The sequence below is a fragment of the Etheostoma spectabile genome, chromosome 9, assembly GCF_008692095.1.
Source record: "Etheostoma spectabile isolate EspeVRDwgs_2016 chromosome 9, UIUC_Espe_1.0, whole genome shotgun sequence".
NCBI classification, from domain to species: domain Eukaryota; kingdom Metazoa; phylum Chordata; class Actinopteri; order Perciformes; family Percidae; genus Etheostoma; species Etheostoma spectabile.
Genome location: NC_045741.1, coordinates 29372750 through 29390216, shown reverse-complemented (window position 1 = coordinate 29390216; position 17467 = coordinate 29372750). Strand labels below are relative to the sequence as shown.

General features: G+C 41.9%; 1 long non-coding RNA gene across 1 annotated transcript in view; it reads right to left on the bottom strand.

Annotated features, from left to right (window-relative positions):
- Positions 1–17467, bottom strand: part of LOC116695698 (uncharacterized) — a 22910-nt gene that overhangs the window by 4505 nt on the left and 938 nt on the right. The gene's annotated exons all lie outside the window — the stretch shown is intronic.

Below are 17467 nucleotides of genomic sequence, written 5' to 3'. Positions count from 1 at the left end.
TTACACCCAAAATTCAATGAAAGTGATTGTATTTGCAAAGAGCCTTGCAGGCATCCATCCTTTTTTGTGGTAATTTGGTTAAAAATAATGCCATATTTCTGACACAGACATTATTAAAAGGTGTCAAATTTGACCCGAGGACAAAAGGAGGCTTTCTTCTTCATAAAACCTTTCTGACATCATCACATCTTTGTATAATTTATTTATTCACATTGGTAAGCTACAGGACAGCATCATTGTGCCTGACACTTCTAAAAAATGCACTTCCCCATGCGTCTCTGTCCCCTGCACATTTCCAACCAAACTGACGTCCATGGTAAATTGCCCATGTACTTTATGGCAGAATTATGCAGGATCTGTAAAAATCACCGGGTTTCTCTCAGAATTATTAAAAAAACATGAAGCAGAATCCTATTCTGGGTTCTGTCTGTGTATGTGAGAACCGTAAGCTGCAGCAACATGGAGATCAAAGAGCAACACCCCTGGGAGAAGGCTTGGTTACTGGGCTGTGGTTTGATGTTGGCGAGTCCCCGCCAGGTAGGGATGGGAGGGGGTTGCGTGTTGAGAAGGGGGCGGCGGGGCCTGGGGTGGGGGGGGGGGGGGGAGCAGTCTGTGATTATCCATCAACATAGATTCTTTTATTTAGTCCAAAAAATCCCAATTTCTGCTTTTCTAACTAAAAAAAATGTCCTAAAAGTGATGTTATGACCATTAAATTCCAAAAATAAATGTTAATTTTCAAATAAAGTGACAACATTGCAAAAGGGACAAAAAGAGAAGTAAAAGTAAAAACATTGATTAAAAAGCGTCAACAAGGAAGGAAGACACTAAAAGGGTTAAAGTACAGACCATTTTTGAACTGATTGTCTTAAACTAGCACAAATAAGTAGTGACCGTTGTCTGGCTGTATACTTTCCCATTCCCAATCACTGGAAGTAGCTTTTGGGGGGGGGGGTGGCTTTTCCATATTATCACTGGAAGTCTTCATCTCTTTGTCCATTAGTTGTTACCTATCTTTCAGCTCCAGCATCCACCCACAGTTTGGTCTTATGTGGAAAGATCATTACCACTCTCCATTTACGTAATAACCAGTGATCTCAAGAAAGCACACAAGTTATTAGATTGGGACTGAACCACACGGTGCAAATGACTTCAGTTTCACAACTGATTCTTTGGCGAGTAAGAGGATCTTGAAGCAGGGAAATGGCAAAAAGCCCGAGTGAGACTACACTAGAGGTAACATGTTGAATCCCTTGTTTAATGAGGGTACTTTAGTTCAGTTTTTGGTCTTTTTGTTCTTTTTGGGCACTCTAACAAGAAGTAACTGCAATCAGCTGTGAACATAAAACAATGTACCATGGCAGTGTGCGCATGGGTGTTGTTCAAATCAAGTGTGAGAGTGTGTTACACACATTTGGCTAGGAGTGATGGATTGTTTCAATTGTGTCGGGAAGTCTTTAATTCAAACCAGGAACAAAAAGCAAACACACACTATTGGAAACGTACAAATACATTCTCGCTAAAAAGTACAATATTAATAGTAACGAGCGAACATACATCGCTCATTCAGCGTGATTCACAGCCAACCGTCTGCTGTTGTTTAATGACATGGATTCTCATCAGGAGGAGTGCTGGAAGAAAAAGAAAACCGTGATGCTGTTGCTTTGTTTTCTGGTGAAATCTGCTGCGGGGAAGTTCGCCCTGCAGGGGTTTAGGAGGTTGTGGGGGGTGAGACTGTAGGTGGGGAAAGAGGCCACTGGATGCGCGAACATTATCTTTCTGTCAAATATACTCCTGTCCATTGGATTGGGTTTTGCTTTTTTGGCAATGCTAGCTCATTAACATGTGATTTTTAGTGGAACCATGACGGTTACAACAACACCACATCGCTACATCTATTTTGAACCTCCCAATAACAACACACACATCTACCCATGAAACTATACCAACGCACAAAGAACATGTACGTATAAAGCTCCAGCTTTTCTGAAGGGGTACTTGTTCTTTTCGTGGTATATACCATTGAATGTTCAGTCCCACATGGGACTGCATCACACACCATAATACCCCACATAATTCTGGGACGTTCATGTTGCAGAAAAACACATCGTGCTGAAAAAACATACTGTACTGTTCCTGAACCAAAGACAAGAAAGTTAAAGATGTTTTAGACAGAAATACAAAAGCTATGTATAGCTAAATGATCACGTGTTGCCCATGTACTTTAAGGAAGATGGATGGAAAAGTGTCAATTTCAATAGTGGTTTCTTTATTTTAGCAACCCTCACCAAAAGATCTTCTGTGTTACTGAGCGACTCCTCTCTGTCAGATCATGATGTAAAGTGTGGATATAAAAACATGATTGATTCCACACAGCGCTCTTTGGCAAGTACAAATCTCTACTTTCATTCATTTTCAGGTGTCTTATTCAATTTTATAGCATTTGAAAAAAAAACATGGAAGTGGTTTTGAAATAGTATTGAGTAAAAGTTGACATATTCCAGTCTGTGATTATCCATCAACATCCATTCCTTTAGTTTTAGCCAAAATGATTCCTAATTTTTTCTTTTCTAACTCACACATTTGGTGTAATTTCCTATAAATAAGGTTTATTAAACATAAATTCCAAAAATAACTGTAAAACTAAAGTTAATAAGTTATTGTTACGTAGTGTTAAATTAAAAAAAAAAGACAAACATTGAAAAAAAAAAAAAAAAAGTGAAAAGAGAGACAAAAAACTGTAAGGAAAAAGTTAAGAACATTGATAAAAAGCGTCAACAAAAGTGTTGATTTTCAATTTTGACCGAAAGACAACACAGGGGTTAACGGGCAGCTTCTTTAATAGGAAAATGTTCTGCTAAAACCCACTGTCCGCTTCCTGGCCAGCACCAAACGGCAGATTAGCCACAGTTAGCAACTAGCTGTTGAACACAGTGGAGCATTTAGCAGCAAACGAGAAGAAAGAGCCAGCTTTCCAAGGATAACTAACTAACCAACCAACCAACCAACCTTCAGGGTCTCCAGGGTCCCCCCCCCAGCACCAAGCACATCCTATACTGTACCTGCATGGACACAAATACAGTGAGATGCAGCGGGAGAAGACATATGTGTATATATATTATATAATATTATAATATATATATATATATATATATATATATATATATACCAGTATCTCCCCATATAACAGCTCTGATTTATAAAAATCTAGACCTTTTATTTATTAGTTAGTTTTGATTGTCAAAAAAAAGTTTAATGGGCTGCATTTTTATGTTGTACTCTTTTTCAATAGTTATTTCCAGTAAAATTGACCTTTGCTGTAGTAATATAGCTGCTTTTTAAAATATGTTTGTACATAAATAAATCGTCCGCTTCTTCTTTTACATTCACATACCAGTATCAGTATATATATTAGCCACCTTGGCTGTTTCTAGGTCAGCTGTAAATAATAAAAAAATGAATGGTGTTCTGACACAAAAAATTGCAGTCTTCTATTATGAACATTTGGAGAAGACGTGTACACACACACACACACACACACACACACACACACACACACACACAGAAATGGCAATAGCAGAGATCCAGCTCCTTCATCCCCCTCTGAGCCTCTGTGTAATCAGGCCTCCCAGGCTAAGGCTTCCTGGACAAGAAGACCAACGCTGGTTGGAGAACCAGAACCAGGATCAGAGAGTAGCTTCCAAGAGATGTCTCCAGGGAATCCGGACTGGGGGTTCTCAGTGGGGGTGTACACCTGGACATGTGTCATGGGCAAACAGCTGCTGTCCCCGAGTAATTGAGTGATTTTTGGATGAACCACAGGAGGTGTGTGTGCGTGCATGCCTGCCTGCCTGCCTGCCTGCTTGCTTGCTTGCTTGCTTGCTTGCTTGCTTGCTTGCTTTTGCTTCTGCTTCTGCTTCGCTCCCAGTCGTGACACACTCAACAGTCCAGGCAGCAGGATTTTCTCCAGAGACTCACAGAGTCCATCCAAGAGGAATGCGTAAACTGGATGCTCTGACGCACGCATACACACGCACAAAGGCACATGCATGCACATTGGGGGCAAACACGTGCACGCACATTCACACAGCTGTCTCTGGAAGGAGATTATCTGGCAGGTGGTTTTGAAAACACTTACTGGAATCACAGACCATCCCTCACCAAGGCCGCATCGCTGACAAACTTGTGACGCTAATGTTTGGGAAAATTAGATCTCAGAAAAGCGACCTTAACCTTTCAGATTGAACCTGTGGGGGCTTGATTCACACTCACTTTCACACCTACGTGAAATTTTATAGTCTCCGGTTCACTAAACCTCCATGTAGGAGGCGATGGAAGCACCCGAAGGGCCCAGGTCTTGGCTCTGTCTATCAGTTCATCCTGTGATAGATCGAATGTACTCAGCCTGTCACCTAATGCATGCTGGGATTGGCTCAGCTAGCGACCCTGACCAGGATAAATGCATGGGTGTTTTATAACGGATGGTCTCGATTCAGATGCACATCGCAGACATGATGACACCTCTGATGCTGAAATTGAAATAGATCCGCATGACATGGACATGACACGGACCATTTCCTGCTGGAGGAATTTAGGCATGACTTTAACTTTACTCTTTTAATCTTTGGTTTGAATGTCCTCCCCCTGCTGATTATGGAAAACTGGGTCATGGACTTCTCACCTTTTCATGTTTTTTGTGGGAAAACCTTGTGGTAAAGCACATTTCTTCACATATGGTGCTTGCATTTGTACTTTTTAAATGTGCTTGAGTGGGAAAACGTTGTTTTACAAGAGATCCTCTTGCCAAAATACAACTCTCAACAGCTTGCTGCTGAAAATGAATGGCTTGCATAGACCATGGATCAGTTTACTGTATCTCTTCCATTTACAAGAAAGAAAGAAAGAAAGAAAGAAAGAAAGAAAGAAAGAAAGAAAGAAAGAAAGAAAGAAAGAACTAACTAACCTTCAGGCCGTCCAGGTGCTCATCCCAATCACAAGGGATGTGTTTGGGCTGTCTTTGTTTGGCTCTTGACATTTGCGCTACATAGATCACACACTTAAAATTTCTAAGATAAAAACTGACCCACTTTGTACAATGTAGTATTGGATTAACTTTACCCAGTGACGTTTGGTCCTCATGTTAATCAAAGTATGTATTACAAATGTTTTCATATTATGCATATGGACGCCCCAGCACCAAACACTAGAGCCCTACCGATATATTGGCGGGCCGATATTATCGGCATTTCCCGATCTATCAGTATCGGCATTTAAATGGCTGATTTATTTTTTGAAATATTCAATCATTTATAATGACAAATGATTCTGATAAACGAATATTTAAAATAAAACGGACTGTCAACCATGTTATAAGCGTTGGCGTTGCATAGTTAATGTGTTTTTGTTCAAAAGGCTTTAAGTTTCACATCTTAAGTTTGTATTTTTTTACGTTTTTTTTCAGAACTTTAACATATTTTGATGTTTCTCTGTTCTGTTGTTCTAAATATACTGTATATCGGCCAATATATCAGCATATAGGTTTTTTTAAATAACCAAATACTGGTATCCAAATCAACCTTAACATTTTTTTTTATCAGTCGGGCCCTACCGAACACATACTGTGGGTACCTTCATGGACAAATACATACTGATACGTAGGGGAAGAAGACATACCAGTGTGTCTGCAGTCCCACATACAGTACAGCACGTCTGATTCTAAAAATCCAAACCTCTCAGTTATCTTCGGTCTCTCCCTCTTTAAAAATAGACCCTACCAAGTTTGGCCCCTTCAGCTGGCAGCCGCACTGCAGCCGGCATTATCCACTTTTAGTCAATGAGCAGAGGGACAGGTGTGCAGCGATACCACGCCGTAGCTGCCACATGCACCGGCCAACGCCGACGGGCTGGCAGGATTTGGAGGCGTCGTTGTCACTATCATTCATAGGGGCAGTGTCCCGGGATCAAAGCATTGCCTGCGTTATTGAACCTGAGCCCAGCGGTAAGAGGAGAGGGTGTGCATGTCTGGCGTGCGTAGTCCAGGCTATCCTGGATCTGTACTGTGTCTCTGCTTACTGCTGTCACAATCTATCCACCTGGGTATAACATCACACCAGCCACACCGGAGTTGTGAATTCAGCCTCTGAATACCAGCCAGGGAGCTGCTGATGTGTTTGTTGCGTGTAAGACACTTCAGCAATATGTCAGTAGAAAACCGTTTATGGGCTGGTTTTTCTTGGGGTGACTCACAGAGGAGTTCTGCTCCTCTGGGTTTGACACAGAGTCCAGCGCCCCTCCTCTCGTTCAGCCACACATTGTTGCCATTACGCTCATTGCACAGAGGGAAAAGATGTGGGAAATGGGTGTGTCTGACGCTCATTCATTACGCATGCATGGACCCTAGATCCCCCCCCCTCAGTGATAGGGGATTATTGATGACCCACTTCCACCCGGGTTTGGTGGCTAAGCTGCGTAAAGAGTTACTTGGCGGTCTAAAATGGCCTTCCTGGGTCTGTGTGCCTGCAGACTGTGTTGACTGGCATGCCGTGTGTGTGTGTGTGTGTGTGTGTGTGTGTGTGTGTGTGTGTGTGTGTGTGTGTGTGTGCGCGCACCTGTCAATGAGCACAGGAAGCAGCCCAGTGGAATGTTGTCTGTCGAAAATGAGTGCAGGAAGCAGTTTGCCCCGCACCCTCATTGAAACCTCATAAACATATAGTGGGCCCTTTTAACACTAATTCCGTCCATTAGTCTCTTGGTATCGGATGTCAATAAATAAGTCTTTACATCATCCCGGAATCATTCGTAATGACGCCATCCATGTCGTGGAACATTAACGGGTCTGGCTCCGCCACTTCTGTGCCATGCTGAGTCTGTGGCATCGCTCAACAGCTTCAAAAGCTTAAACTTGGAATATTGATCTGCCATCTGGCATCAATGAATTCAATCAGTTAAAGAATAGTAACATCTTTTGGATGTGTTCTGGGTTCACATGAAATGCCAAAATTAATAAATGTTTGACAAATAGGAACAATATACAGGCACATCTGAAACATACTTCAGCTGTTTAGAGATCATTTCTGTTCCATTTCTCTGGAATCTGTGAGCGATCATACTGAAATTCGAGAGGTTCATGTTGGGTGAGGCCCCATCTGGCCCTTGTGGAGTTCAAACCAGGACTTTTTTATACGTATTTACATATGCAGTGGCATGAGAAAGTTAACACACCCATGCTAAAGTTGATTTAAAAAGAGGAATAAAAGAAAAAAAAAAACTTTTGGAAATTGATCTTAATGCCTTTTGAAAAATCCAACCTTTTAAGGACACCAATTTTCTTTGTGACTGAATAATGTGTTGCAAATAAATAAATGTTCCTCCTTAAATACAAGGGGCATAAGTATATAACCCCCTATGTTAAATTCCCATAGAGGCAGGCAGATTTTTATTATTAAAGAGCAGTTATTTCATAGATCCAGGATACTATGCATCCTGATAAAGTTCCCTTGGCCTTTAGAATTAAAATACATGCCCCTGTATTTTAAAGAACATTTATTTATTTACAACACATTATTCATTTACAAAGAAAATTGGTGTCCTTAAAAGGTTGGATTTACCAAAGTTTTTTTGAATTAGGCATTAAGATCAATTTCCTAAAGATGTTTTTTATTTTTATTCCTCTTTTTAATCAACATTAGCATGGGTGTGTAAACTTTTTTAAGCCAGTGTATACTTATTATTTCACTTATTTGTGTAAAAAAAAATAGTCCTGGCTATTCCCTGCCTTTATACTGCCTTGCTGTCCTTGTTCTTAGCTGTTATGTCTATTTCTTTATGAGTGCATTAAGAGCAATGCACTTATAAAAACAAAAACTCCTTGGTTGCGCACAAATACTAAAATTAAGCTGATTCTGATTTTTGTTTTTATTTTATTTTTATTTTTTTTGCTGGGATTCAAAAGCACCAATGTGAGAGTGCAGAAATGTTACGATCAGGCCGGCACTACCATTTGGTTTGGCTCCGGGTTTTTTTTAGTTCTTGCATAACACTATGTTCAGAATTCTTCCCAGTTTCCCAATGACTCTGCTTTCTAAACACAGTCGTCGTGGAGCAGCAACACCGGCCGTTCGGTCAGGGAAATCCATCATCGACGTTGCCAGACATCCCTGGCCACCTGGCAACAGCAGCACAGTGAAATAAGAGTGTGCAATTAAGCAACCTACGCTGGAATGTCTCATTTGCGTCCTAAGACTTCCTTGCTGGGGTTTTGTGTTTGGTTATTCTTTTTTTTTTTCCCCAGTGACACACTATGAAAACAAATATTCTCCTTAACTTCCCAACACAAAAACACGGAATATACAAACCAACTCAAAGCAGGGGAACGCAAATGCTTGCTTACTGTATGTTCAGTTAGTGTGGTGTTCTGCTCAATGTCAGCATTGATCAACGCTGCAGTTAAATCAGCGCTTATGTTCAAGTTGTGGTTTTTGCAGCGTTATTTGTGTGCAATAAATTTAGCACTGTGGGTTTTTAGCACATCCAACCTGTAATCCTGACTTCTAGGCTCCTTGAAAATGTGTCATCATCGCTAATTCCATGAACTGTCCTTAAACAGCCGTCCAATCTTGCAAGATTATGATGAGAAATTTTAATGTACAGGGTGAGAAAACATGACTGTGCCAATCGGTCGGAACTATTCCGAATCAGCACCGTGACAGCTTTCCACTTGTGTTGTCTCCAGTGGGAAGTAAATGCTGACAAAGGAGGAGAGAAGCATGCAACTCCCCAGGACGTGATGACAGTGGCATACCGCACACATACACAAACATGCACCCACACACAAACACACAGAGGCAGGCACAAAATATCCACAATGTTTCCCCAAGGGTACAGGAAGTAAAATAAGGTGTTTATCTTTGGGTTTTTGGCAAAATAAGTAAATAGAGCGACTGGACGCACGTATGCAGGTACGCTGTCAAATGTCTCATCAGTTCTGGAAAACTTCAGTCTCAATCTGCTTCTCAAGTATCCAAGCATTAGCTTCAAGTGACTTCCTGCAGAAACACAGAGCTGATGCAGAGGGCCACGTAATGGCCACCTTTGGCATACAATCTCTTTAAAATCTCTAAAGGCAAGACATTATAGGTCTTGGTCTGTGGAAAACGGAGATCTGTTTCGAACAAAATATCGCAGGCGGTTTAATGATTTATTGTTGTAAATGAGAGTCTATGAGAGTAATAGACGATGGGCTGAGCTCCTTTTTTGTGCTACAGTGGATCCATTTTTGACTCATGGCTTTAGGCCCTCTGGCTGCGTTTAGATGCTTAAACAAAGTTAAAAATCACACCAGCTATACTGTGTTTTACTCAAAAGTGTTGTGCAACAGTCTGCAGCTAAAGACACAGTTTTGCTTACCGGTAGCCTGCAGCTTCCCCATGACCACTGCAAAAGTCAGAGATGATGGAGAAATCACAGAGCGGATAAAGGTCCCATGACATGGTCCTCTTTGGATGCTTTTATATAGGCCTTAGTGGTCCCCTAATACTGAATCTGAAGTCTCTTTTATATAGACCTTAGTGGTCCCCTAATACTGTATCTGAAGTCTCTTATATATAGACCTTAGTGGTCCCCTAATACTGTATCTGAAGTCTCTTTTATATAGACCTTAGTGGTCCCCTAATACTGTATCTGAAGTCTCTTTTATATAGACCTTAGTGGTCCCCTAATACTGTATCTGAAGTCTCTTTGATATAGGCCTTAGTGGTCCCCTAATACCACATCGGAAGTCTCTTTTATATAGGCCTTAGTGGTCCCCTAATACTGTATCTGAAGCCATGATGTCTCTCTCCCATGGGTGGGCCAAATTTTCTGGGCAGGCAACGCAGAGAAAGGGGAGGTAACCTTGCTCCTTATGACCTCATAGGGGGCAAGATTCCAGATCAACCCATCTGAGATTTCATTTTCTCAAAGGCAGAGCAGGATACCCAGGGCTCGGTGTACACCTGTCGCGATTTCTAGCCACTGAGGGACCATAGGCAGGCTGGGGGAACTCACATTAATGTTACAAAAAACTCATAAAGTGACATTTTCATGCCATGGGCTCTTAATTTTCATGCTTCCCTGAAGTCACCAGTGTGGCAACATCATGCCTTCCCTGTGAGTTATGTATGCAAACAGACAACAAAGCACGTAGGCACCAATTGGACTTCATGGTGCATTCAGGTACAGTTTGTGAAGTCTCAATGCATTCAGTTCATGTAACTACTTGTATTTGTTTTAAAAAGAAAAAAGTGGTATTGGTGCATCCTTATCCGAAATCTCAATGTCGTGCAGACCTTAATGTCCCGTTGATTGGTTGAGCCATTTCCTGTCAGGAGGAAATTAAGAATTTCAGGTCGGTCCTGTTCAGGCACACACAGGCAAACAGGAAGTCATTCAACCAAAGGGCTCCTGAAGTTCCCATGGCAATGGTTCCCATAGCACAGGTTGTGACCTCATCACCTTTCACCTCTGACAGGAACGCCCTTTCACCCATCGGAGACTGTCAGGACAGGAAGTATGTAGTCCTACCAGACGGACTTATCAACGAGCACATGGAAAAAAAAAAAACTTTACCACCAGACACATTTCTTAACTGTGTGCGGCTGCATGGAAAGACACAAAATGTTGGTTTATGTCCCTCGAGAGCTGAAATCTGTGTCAGTGACAGACATGGAGGGTAAACCGTCATCAATTACTAAAGATTTAAATAGAGTCATTTTGTTTTGTCAACACATCTAAACTGGCAAATTAAAGGACTCATTTTCATAGTTGGCAAGAAGAAGAGGCGGCATTTCTGTTGTAGACACCAAACAAATCTGCTCGCTTAACATCTATACTCCCAAATAATACCCAGGAGAGTGACGCAGGCTGTCTCTTAGTGCAGGATGGCACTGATTTGGCACACTAACAGAGCCACTTAGGGAGGGACAGCAGGAAAAGGCTTTCAACTGGTTTTTAATTGGACGGGGCTTTTGTTTCATCTCACAAAGCTCCCACTGTGCTGTCTCTCCGCTCTCATCCTTTAGGCTTTCATGTGGCCTATCGGAGCTCCACGCTGCCCATAAAGCCAGAGGTCAGTGGCTAATGGCTCAGTACTGTGGAGGTTGTTGTGGCGGTGGTGGGCAACATGGGCCTGAAACAGCGGGAATGCAGCAATCACTCTCTGACGCAAACAGGAGCTTTGTGAGGAGACTGAAGAGAGGTGAGAGTTGAACAATATTTCTGGAGTGCCACATCATACCTAAGAGATGGTATTATGAGTCCTGATCCTGGTCCATGTCTCAAGTGGACTGGACATCCTACAGATGTTGGGTTATTAGGTGCCATTATGCAATTCATCGCCAGGGAGAAAAGTCTGTTTTCTCACTCTGGACCTAAGGATTGTGATCTTTCCCATTAGTGTGTGTGTGTGTGTGTGTGTGCGTGCGTGCGTGCGTGCTTATTATATACACAATAACAAGTGCACGTTGATGGATATCATTTATAAAGGAGGGTCAGGAGGAAAGTGTGGGATTGAAGTTTGGAAGACTGCTGAGTAAGCGATTTCCCTTACACCCTGAAGCTTTATCTCCCCTCCTGTGTTTATCCTCCAATTATTTTTCTCTCTCTCACTCACTCACACTCACACTCACACACACACACACACACACACACACCAACCAGCTCTGACTGTAATCTTCGAAGGTCATAAAGATGTGAGACTTTCCTCTGCGGGGCTTGCACAGGCATTTCTTCAAAGGTTTCAAAGTGTGTGTGTGTGTGTGTGTGAGTGTGAGACCGAGGTGCTGATATTTTCTTTCAGGGCCTGACTTCACACAACGACCACCAGCCACATGTAGGAAAAGGCACATTACAGTAACTTGGACAACAAAGTGTTCCTGGGCCTGCAGGTGGGAATTGTACAGTACACACACACGCAATACACACATGCATCACACACACCAGACTGCCTTCTGAAACTATTTTTGCCAGGCTGTAACTCTGAGCTGTGGATGCTTATTGCTTAAAGACGAAAAAAGAGCAGAGGGAGGGAGGGGGAAAGAAAAAGAGACTAAGGGAATGAGTTGGACTTCCCCTAACGCCATGACACCCTGCTTCATGTGATTTAACTACTTATAACCACGCTTGACTCACTGCGTAGCACACTCATAGCAGATTTTGGAGCGTCCCATGACACACATTATCTAATAACTCTAAATCACATTGCCTAAGGTATGTCTGCGCGGGGACATAAGTGCTCCTCTGTGACTCTGTGACCGGGGTGGTCATGAGTTATGATTTTGCACAGCTCTCTCCTCTTCAGCACTGGACTTTAAGTGCGCTGCTTTCACAACAGAGCTGGTATTCTTGTCTGAATTGTTTGGAATGACTCCTAGATGACTAGATAGGTATTCATCTTCAGGCCCGCTGTTATTTCCTGTTCACGTGCGTTAGATTTAGTCACATTAAGCAAATTTAGGGTGCTGTGTGGAGTGTTCGTTAGAGCAATGTTTCCCAAACTTCGCCAATTGGCAGAGTAAAATGCATATCAATCTCATGTGAATGAGCGTTCTTTTCTGCTACACTGGTCTGTTCAGCTCAGATACTGTGGGGGGTTTCTCTCTCTCTCTCTTCTCTAATCCTAGGAGGGGATAAGAAAATAAGTTGAGAAAGGGGTTAGAAACAGAAAGGAGAATAGAGACCTTTTCTGTTTTTGTTTACTTTCATAATGGAATAAATATACTTCCTATGCATTTAAATTCATGGTTTGTTCCGTCTTTTGTCCACAGATTAAAAATGTAGATATTACAATGATTCATTGTGTATTTTTGTAAATTTGGGTCCCGGGGAGACACCACATTTCTCTTTTGGGTCTTGAGCTGAAAAAGTTTGGGAACCACTGCGTTAGAGCAATGAATTTGGCAAATGAACACAGCTCCAGTGTGTATTGGTCAGAGGGTGGCTCTGGATCAGACCTCAGACATCCAGAAATTGTAAATTCAAGCCAACAGTGCTGTTTACTCTCCTTGCACTGACATTACATCCAAACCCCATTTGCTTCAAACTTAGAGGAGAGGAGTTGAGGAGGAAAATGGGTGAAAGTATCAGAATGCCATGTGCTCATTTACAGTAATCCTCAGATTGTGTGGGAAAACATCGCCAGTTTAACCTGCTAACAGTGTAAATGTGAGTTAGATAGGATTGAGAGTGCACATTCCAGAGAGACACATTGGGAAACAGCAGGAGCCAGCCGAGCAGGGGCTTTGTTTTTCTGTCAATTTTGTAAAATGTGGGCATTGTGGGGAATAAAAACTCTTGGCCGGACATAAATGACACGCCTCCTCCAGGGACACTATTGTTTTGATGGAAAGAAGAACTCTTAAAGCCAGTTTGACAACTTGCTTAACATGAGGTAAATGAGCAGATCCAAACCACTCATGTGTGCAAATATTAAGCTTGCAGCCATTAGCCAGTTAGCTTAGTTTAGCCCAAATACTGCTTACATTTAGCCCAGCTCTGTCTAAAAGTAACAAATCCACCTACCAGCTCACTAATGAACACTATATATATATATATATATATATATATATATATATATATATATATATATATATATATATATATATATATATATATATCATTTGTTTAACAAAATAAAAACAGAAGTGTAAAAACCACAAGTTGTGGTTTTATGGAGGAGCTCCTTAAACCATGCTAGCCGATTCCCAGTCTCTGCTAACTTAAGCTAACTGGCCTTAATTTTACTAGACAGATATAGTAGTATCAATCTTATCATCTAAGTACTAGACAAACTAACTTTTCTATTTAATATAGTCTATAATGGGAAGGGGTGGGAATCACCAGAGGCCTCACAATACCAAATCATCATGAATGTTATTGCGATTTTAAAACATATTGCAATATTCTATGATATTTTGCAATTTATCATCTTTTTTTCAAACTTCAAATTGTTCCCAATTACAAATCATGTCCCCATGTTTGTTCATCTCATTTCAATTTTATTGTCGCAAAATGGGACAAACTGATCAACACATATATAATAAAAGATCCATACTGGTCGTCTGCGTATCAATGCATAATTGCCACTGAAAATATTATTATACTATGCTATATTGATTTCCCCCCACACCCCTGATAATGGATGCGCGTTGGGCCAGGATACATGTGACCGCAGCTTGTAGGGCTGGGTATCCAATATCTTTTTAAAGGTATCGACCAAAACAACCCTGCACCAAGTATTATCAAAACTTCTCCAGTCAATCAATATCTGCAACCGATCTTTTTTGTACCCAGATCTAGAAAACACGATTTTGATGGTTTTGCTCGCTGCCAATCACCACAAGCGTTCTTCAATTTAATGCGACGTGTGATTGGCCCACTACCGTAGCAGCTACAGTCCAGACAGTCTCTGCCACAGTGTATTGGACAAAGTTGCCAGTTCAGCATTTCGAGATGCTTCAGTATTACTTTAAGAGTCGTGGTATTGTAATTTCTTAAACCGTACCCAGCCTTATACTAGCTTGTAAATCCCATCTGATCAAACTTTGGTAAAATAAGCCAAATAACTGTACTTTTGAGTCTTCAATGTGTGTGTACAGTGCTTTCTCAAAATGTGACTGAGCCAAACACGAGGTTCTCCAATGGTAGTAATGATATAAAATAATACAGTGTGTTCTGGTCATGTTTGGCAAGAAATGGAGCAGCCAAGTTTAACCAGCAGCAGGTGGTCTTCTCATTGCGAGGAGTTGGTGGTTTGATCGCGAAACTGCTAACTCAAGACATCGGCCACATTGCATTTAGACTGAGCAATGCCTGTCAGAGTAATTATGGGCATCCAAAGAATTTGCAGCTACAGTGGACATACTGTATCCTAGGCAAATAGGCAGGGACTGCACTGACATGGGGACTGATCAGTTATCTCTAACTGGGTCACAGTGTCTTCCTCACACCATCTAGGAGACAGAGATGGGTCTGTCTGGAGTTGGAGTAGAAAATAACTAAGTCTCAACAAAAGAACCTTTTCCATTTTTGTGTGTGTGTGTGTGTGTATGTGTGTGTGTGTGTGTGTGTGTGTGTGTGTGTGTAAGAGAGCACCTTATATCAAGAAACAAAAACACAAATGATGGACTTACCATGTCCCAGTAAGCCTCTATAAACTCATCCCCCTCCAGCACACACACACCTAAGCTGATGGAAAGAATGTAGCAAACTTTGGCCTTAATAACAATAAATACACACACACATTTTGGTCCCAGTGGTGCGGATCACCGAACCAGAGTGCAGTCTGGTAGAGGAGCATCTAAGCTTTTGGAAAGGGAACATGGCTCCCAGTGCAGTCATATACTGTAGAGGTATAATATACTGTAAGGCTGTGAGGAGGAAGAGGAGGAGGAGGAGGAGTGGAGAATCTGGGACCAGAGGAACAACTGGTGGTTCTGCAGCAGCAAGTCTGGAGGGATATGAAATTCATAGAAGAAAAATTGTGGAGGAAAACAAAAATACACACAGCAAAGAGCACAGTGTCTTCATGTCATAAACATCTTCAGAAATGTTACAAAGAGGTCTGAACATGTTGGGTTTAATATGTCACTTTACTGTGCAACCAATTCAAACAATCAAAAGACATCGCAAATGCAAATTTAAAAATAGTTTGATATTTTGGGAAATACACTTGTTTGATTTTTTTGCAGTTGGACAGGAAGATTGACACCTCTCACGTCTAATACGTACTTAACTTAATTCTCTCCGCGCCAGGAGGCACACAAGGCTTGGACATCACTCCTCCACTGGGTTCGGTTTGCAGCTGCCCGTCGTGCTGTGTTCCACGTGTTCCAGCCTGCACCGTTACGTTCCAGTTCCACCATTCGCCGCCAAGTTGTTTTTGGGCGTTTTGCAATATGATGTCCGTTGTTTCTGTAACAGGCTTGTTTTCCGGGAGTAGGTTGTTAGCCTTCTGCCCAACCCCCAAGCTTGGAGGGCCAGTGGTTTTTTGTCAGGGTGTCCTTCCCTTAGACTGCGTTGGTCCACGACACCATACGGTGTAACCCCCCATCCGCCACCCGGGGGGGACGCGCCTCATACGCCGTGCAGTCCCAGCGCGAGGTCTCACGTCTAATTGTGGTATCAAATCTCTCATCTAAATCTTTACAAATAAGGGCAATTGCCAAACTGATTAACTCTTTCTTTAACAACCTCACACAGGGGTGTTTTCTCCTTGATATGTGGATTCTGAGGTGCAGAACTTAAATGCAACAGGATGTGGAAAGCAGAGTTAAAAATATAATACATATAATAACTTCTTTTGTTTGTTTTCAGACACAATTGAAATTTGACTTGTGCATTGAAGGCACTGAATTCAATTATTTAGCAATTCAATTCATTCCAATTCAATCTTCCATTCACACACACATTCATGTGAAGTTTGCTCATGCTAGAGGGTTTTCCCATACCTTACTGTGTTCCTACATGGTTTCTATGGATTCACAACAACATGAGTGATGTTTGTGTGATGTCACCTAAACACAGAGTTGGAAAGTCAACTCTGTGAGAGACAATGCAGAATATCAGGAAGCCAGAAGTGAGTCCTTACACTGGACGACATGGAAGCTGGTCATCGTCACGAGTTGATGTTGATTTACCCTGATTCACCCCCATAGAGCTGGAACTGTGTGTGTGTGTGTGTGTGTGTGTGTGTTGTACTGTAGCTCATTTCACAGAAAAGATTGAATCAGAGTCAGGTTTCTTATTTTATTTATATATTTTGAGTCATCTAGACAGAGTGATCCCAGTTTGACGGCCCAGGGTCCGATTACTCCTTGCTAAATCCGCCTGTCTACACCCAGAATGGCATCACCACCCCCATCTCCAGTCAAGCTTACAAAACCCTTTCCACAGCAATTCAGACACTTAAGTGTTTGGGGAATTACACATGATTTTGTAACTTTGGCCCTTCTTATACCTTTCTTTCTGAGGCTGACGAGGCTCTGGTTAACCGTCACCCTGCATTTCTCAGTAAGAGACGATTTCACGCTGTTGTAAGCAGCTCTACTTTTAATTCTTTTGGGACAAGTCTAAGTCAAACAGTGCCGCATTTTCTTTCCAAAGCTGTAAAAATAGCTTTTTTTTTTCTTCAGTGATTTGGTATTGCACTTTCGTAAGGTTGAAGGATTTGCAAGAAACTATTTTTGTAAGTCAAATTTGCTGCAGAAGAGATAGATGTTGTGCAACCAGCTGCCACTTTGCTCGTTTGGAAGCCATGATGTCTCTCTGTCATGGGTGGGGCAGATTCTCTGAGCGGGCAAGGCAGAGAAAAGGGGGGCAATCTTGCCCCTGATGACATCATAAGGGGCAAGATTCCAGATCGGCCCATCTAAGCTTTCATTTTCTCAAAGACAGAGCAGGATACCCAGGGCCATTTCTAGCCACTGGGGGACCA